Source organism: Mauremys mutica, chromosome 8 (genome assembly GCF_020497125.1).
Source record: "Mauremys mutica isolate MM-2020 ecotype Southern chromosome 8, ASM2049712v1, whole genome shotgun sequence".
NCBI lineage: Eukaryota > Metazoa > Chordata > Testudines > Geoemydidae > Mauremys > Mauremys mutica.
Window position 1 is genome coordinate 62,532,120 of NC_059079.1, and position 6,000 is coordinate 62,538,119.

The 6,000-nt window shown below is 44.9% G+C and overlaps 1 long non-coding RNA gene across 1 annotated transcript in view; it reads right to left on the reverse strand.

Moving 5' to 3' along the window:
* Window positions 1-5,403, reverse strand: part of LOC123375516 — a 77,077-nt gene extending 71,674 nt beyond the window's left edge. Inside the window, exon 1 of the long non-coding RNA XR_006581497.1 lies at window positions 4,940-5,403. This is a non-coding gene — a long non-coding RNA (uncharacterized LOC123375516). The remainder of the gene's footprint in view (window positions 1-4,939) is intronic.
* Between the last annotated feature and the right edge of the window lie 597 nt (window positions 5,404-6,000).

Below are 6,000 nucleotides of genomic sequence, written 5' to 3' on the forward strand. Positions count from 1 at the left end.
GGAGAAGGCCAGGGAAACAGCAGCAAGTGGTAGGACTGTGCAGATCTTGGTCCCTGGGCAGGAATGGAGTGTAGAGGGCTGGCCCAGGCTCCCCTACCAGCTGCTGGGAAGTGACTCAGAAGCACTGGCGACTCCAGCCGGACAGCTGGTCTGGAGATACTTTGTTACCCTGGAAGGAGAGGACTAAATAAGGACTTGGCTGGCCGGCCAAGTCATGAACAGGGAGCACCGCAAGTTGTGACTAGAGAGAGGGGGTTACAGCTTGAGTAACTGACAGAAGAGGGCACCAGACCAGGTGAGAGCTGATCCCCAGAGCCACAAGGAGGTGCCGCTAGCGGTAAGTGAACCCCTCCACAGAAGCTGCTTGTGCATATATATATTTTAGTAGCTATTCTTCCAAGTTTGCAGGTTGTTTCTTTCTTGCCTCTATGAACAGCTTGTCCCCCTCACTTGAGGAATCTTCACCTTTTAGCATTAACCCAGTGATTTTCCTGCAAAGTGGTCGAGCTTATTACAGTTTTTACATATTTGCCTCAGTGCTGGGTACTTTCTACATTCCTGCTAGCTGCGATATGGCTCTAATCACTCCTGGCCTGACAGAATTCTTCTCTTTTGCCTCTTTATTTACCATAAACCTTTCCCTTACCTGCTTAACTATGGTGTTTACTATACAATTACGTACAACAAGCCTCTCTAGGGCCTTTATATGCATTTATTTGCTCAGCTTCTTGTGACGTGAATATTGCTCTTTCTGATTTCAAATTCATAAGTCTGAATAGCCTTGCATATGCTTCTTTGTTGTTGCACCTCTGACAACATCCCTTACTGTGGCATCTGGGGGGACTGAATGTGGTAACTCTGGGTTTAAAAGCCCGGCACTCTACTGCTTGAGCTAAAAGACCTAGTCTGGCAACTTGCCGCCATTAGCAGGCTCATAAATCTCTAACCACTAGACACATTTGGCCAATGTGTTGCCCTTTCTTTTATGAGAGAGTCTTAATAGTCCAAATTCCCAAGACTGGCTTTTCAGTTTTCTGCCTATGACAAACTCCGCTGTTGTTTCCCTTTCCTTCTGCATCCTATCCTTGAAAATAAATCTTTCATAAGTAACATTTTTATAAGGACAAAGTGATCCCCAAACCTGTAACTTTCACCCCCTTCCTCATCTTCAGCACAGAATGTGTCATGTATATATCCAGTGCTTCTCCACCTGCGACTGTCAAAAGCAGTGCAACTTTGTGCGCCTCTTCCAATTTACTGGCCCCCTATGGCTTTTGCACACAGTTCAAATGGCTGCTTGAACCTTTTCCAGGTTTCCTCGGGATTGCCCATGAATATTAGTGCTGGTGAAGGATTTACTTGTTTCTGTCACACAGGCTCCATAGCAGCCATTAGAACTATACCTTTCTCCTTGAGGTAGTGAGCATCCTTTTCATCAAACCTTTGCAATCTAGTTGCTCTTTTCCTGGATTTGCCAGCACTATTTTGGTGATGATGGAGGCAGGTTTAGGTTAACTTCATTACTTAAATAACGACAAAAAAATAACATATGCAATAAACATGGCTCTCATGCAACTGTTCTATTGCCTGGTTGTATTTTTGGTTTCCATCTCTGCAACTGATTCCTGTGGCTATGTAAGCAGGAGTCTGTGAGCATTCACGGAAAATGTGGCTCTGCAGAGTTTCCTGAAGTATGTCTGGCAACTTAAAATTTCTGGTGGTGATTAGTCCTTTAAACCATAGTCCGTACCCCGGTGTAATTTTGAGTTTCAGAGCATTTCAAGACAAATGTTATCCTATACATCCTGACTGCAGTGAGCACATATTGAATAGATCCTGCTACCAAGGCACTTTTCACAACAGTGCTTTTTGTTGTAGATGTCTAAGTGCCTTCAATGTAATTTTATAATTAGCCCCTTGCCATTAAGTCACCCAGAGTAAGAACTGCTTCACTTAAGCTGGTCAGCCCTACGAGGAGAGGGCAGCTGGTGACTGATTGAGAGAGAATGACTGAGGCTCCAACAGTATGACAGTTATCATGATATATGGAAACACAGTCCACTTTAAACAGGAGGAATTTATTAAAGAAAACAGATGCAAACTATAGATACAAACAAAGAAGCTTATGCACAGCTTCAGTTCCAGCTTTGTCTCCTTGGTTTACCCAGTACCACATCCTGTCTGGAACTCTAAAACAGCACAGAGACATCTTGTGGCTGAATAAGATACTTGTCATAATGACATATTGACTTGCAGTAAGTCTAAGTGACTTTAGGCATTAGAAGGGTCTCAGCCAGAGTTTGGACTTTCTAGGTGTAGCTTACCCATGAGCAGCCACAGGACAATTTATGAGCCAAATTCCAACTGGATCAAGGTGAAATATCACATAACATTATATTAACATGAGTTCAAACTTTCTAATCTTCTTGTAGCCCCTACTCTTGTGTTCTTGGTAAGTGTGAATGCTCCCCACACACAAAGTTTATGGGCTATAGTTGGCCCATAGACAATATATTGGCCACATGTGAGTTAGATTCTGTCCTTATGTCAGAGCTATATGAACGAGTCCCTTCCAGTTCCTGATAGAGCACTTAGAGGCACATATGACATTACTTACAAGCATGATACATTATCAAGACCCAATAGACAATATTGCCAACCTCAAGCATTAAAAAAAATCATGACTCAGCCCCTCAAAATCATGAGGTTAGCTTAAAAATACATTTGGCATTCTTTTCGTTTGCCTTCTGATTTCTGAGCCTTTGAGGTACTCTGGGGTCATGTTTTCCAGCTTTTGTGCACAACCATGAGGCCTTGAAATATACATTTTTTTCAAATGGAAGCTGAGATTCTTCCATATTCTTATGATTCCAGCAGCTGGGGCTTTATGGGAAAAAACAATATTGTGAGCCTTCCAATAAAGTCATAAATGTTGGCAATACTCAAGAAAATCAAATACACTCAAGCTTAAATTAACCACTTTCCATCCTCTCCTGCCTTAAATCTAGCCAAATGTAGAGTTTACTAGTAGTAGATATGCTTCTGCAGTGTGCTTTGTGGGTATTATATTGGCAGCACAAGGTTCCCATGTATTTGAAATGAAAGGGGGATGGAGCGTTGTGAGGAAGTGAATGATGTTCTAGTGCTCGCTAATGTAATGTGAGAGATGGCGAGGCACAGGACCTACCGCAAATGTTTAATGATTGCTAACATTCTGTTCACTTTGACTGCTGCTGCACATTAAGTGGATATTTTCAAAGAACTATCCACAATGGCTCAAAGACCTCTCTTTAGTGGTAACAGCTAATTTATACCCCATCATTTTATATGTATAGCTAGGATTATGTTTTCCAATGTGAATTACTTTGGATTTATCTACATTGAATTTAATCTGCCATTTTGTTGCCCAGTCACCCAGTTTTGTGAGATCCCTTTGTAATTCTTCACAGTCTGCTTTGGACTTAAGTATCTTGAGTAGTTTTGTGTCATTTGCAAATTTTGCCACCTCACTGTTTACCCCCTTTTCCAGATCATTGATGAATATGTTGAATAGCACTGGTCCCCATACAGATCCCTGGAGGACACCACTATTTACCTCTCACCATTCTGAAAACTGACCATTTATTCCTATCCTTTGTTTCCTATCTTTTAACTAGTTACCAATCCATGAGAGAACCTTCCCTCTTATCCCATGGCAGCTTACTTTGCTTAAGACCTTTGGTGAGAGACCTTGTCAAAGGCTTTCTGAAAAATCTAAGTACACTATATCCACCGGATCTCCCTTGTCCACATGCTTGTTGAGCCCCCTCCAAGAATGCTAGTAGAATTCTTCAAAGAGGTTTGTGATTCATGCAGCCATCAGGACCTCTCAGCATAACTTGCCTAAATACTTTGGAGTATCTGGGCCTAAGCGACTTGTCCAAGGTCACACAGGAAGCCTGTGTTGCAGCAGGGTATGGAACCCAAGTCCTAGCTGGGTACCCTAAGCATAGGACCATCATTCCTCTCAAGATGGCTCTGAAGTGCCAGGGGACACATTTGTCTAACAGACAGGATTTTGGCTAGCCCTCTGTTAGATGATCCACAGTAAAGAGGGAAACTGATGGCATATTTTTCACTACTGGGAATGCCCTAGTCTGCAAGTAGCTAGCAGAGCGGATACACAGGAGAGGACACATTGTTACTCTTCTTGGCCATTATTGCTTTACAAATGGCTATTCCAAGCTCAGTTCCAAAATGGTGTCATGGCTTTGACTGCTGTCATCAATTGCCATCAACACTGCATTTAGCTGACATAATTACTTATTGTTACAATCAGTGCCCATTAGGTTAAAGCTAAATTACAGTCTCAGTCCTTGGGAACTGCCTATTATATCCATATGAATACGCAAAGTTCATCACTCATGATTAACGTTGCTACAGTGAATACAAAAGGAATTAGTGAGGACCTGTCACTTATTGTAAAGTGCTGCCAGATTATAGTATCAGAGATGATGTGTCAACTGTTAAAATTTAATAATCCGTGCTGGAGTGCTGTATCACTGATTACAACACTGATCGAAGGAGAAATCCCATTGGCTTTTTTGAAGTCAGAGCTGTGTGATTATGAGACCAATAACCTACATGGGTCAGGAGTCATTGACCAAAACATTAGAGACACAATTTGGAAGCCGAACAATTTGTCACAATCACACCCTGGGGCTGGGGGGGGGGAGCAGCACTTGGGTTAGTGCCTTATAAATATACGGCTTTGCTTCTGGCTTTGTTATGTGCATCATTCCACGCGTACCTGTAACAGGGCACTGGGGCTTTGGGTGCATGCCTGTCCCTGTGTGCCTGTTATGGCCCATGGCCTCTTTAAAACCGAGAGCCATAGTTGCAGGTCACATGGTAGTTCCTAGTCATGTTTCCTACAGTAAATCACTGTAACGGGACTCACTCTGGCACCTCCTGCCGGCTGTCATGGGAATTAGCTCTGCAAGTTAATGTGCCCTCTTTGGATGGTGCCTCGCTGCCATCACTCCTGCTCTAGGAACCACGTCTCTTCAAGGACTATGACATCCTCTTCAGCAACACAGCCTTCTGGCTGTGCTGCAATTCTGGGGGACCTGCAGTCTGCTGTTCAGTCACTTCCCTTAGTGGCAACTGCAGCGAGCTGTCTGGCCACTTCTTCATGGCCCCAGCATCTTCTTTGCCATTGCCTCAGCCTGCAAACCCCAGTGGCCAGCCAGGAGCTGTCTCTCGCTCCCCCGGTCCCTTCTAGCAGCACAGCTCTGTCCCGGGTGCTTGCAGTTGTCTCAGCCCTCCAGAGACACAGTCCTTCCTCCCTGGGCTCCCAGCGGAGAACTGCCTTCCTCTGCCCTGCAGCTCCCTTTTTAAATGGGCCTGCTTGGCTCTGACTGGCTGTTCCCTTCAGCCCTTCTCTGATTGGCTGCCTCTTGCGCAGCCTCTCTAGGGCTCTATTAACCCCTTAGAGCCCTGTGTGAGGCAGGCACCCCATCACAATCACATATAAGGCTTCCTGCTTCCTGTGGTGGTGGTGGGGAGATAGGAGAGATTGAGGGTTGGGGAAGGACCCAAGGGTCCAGGGTGGAGTGGGTGTTGTCCCCTGTAGCTAGGAAGGGCTACCACAGAGAAAGGTTGAGGTCACCCTCTTCCAAAGTGGTTTGCTATTTTGAGCCAATATATCTTGTGTTGATTGATAATCCTCCCTGAGGAAGGATTGATTGAGTGTGTGGCTTTATTGGCCTGCCTGGCTGGTGAATCTGCACGGTAGCCTTTAAGCTTAGCCCTGGGTGTGGTATGGCAGGTACCTGACCCCCTAGCAGGAGCTCCAGGAAGCCCCTGAATCTCAGATAGATCCCACTGAGGCAAGGGAAGAGTATGCCAGATCAGCCCCCTAATGCACAGTATTCTTCTCCGTCTCATCCAGCAAGCTCTGTGTCCAGCTCAAGGTCCAGCTAGGTCCTGCATGACCATGCAGGAGGGTGCATAGTACCA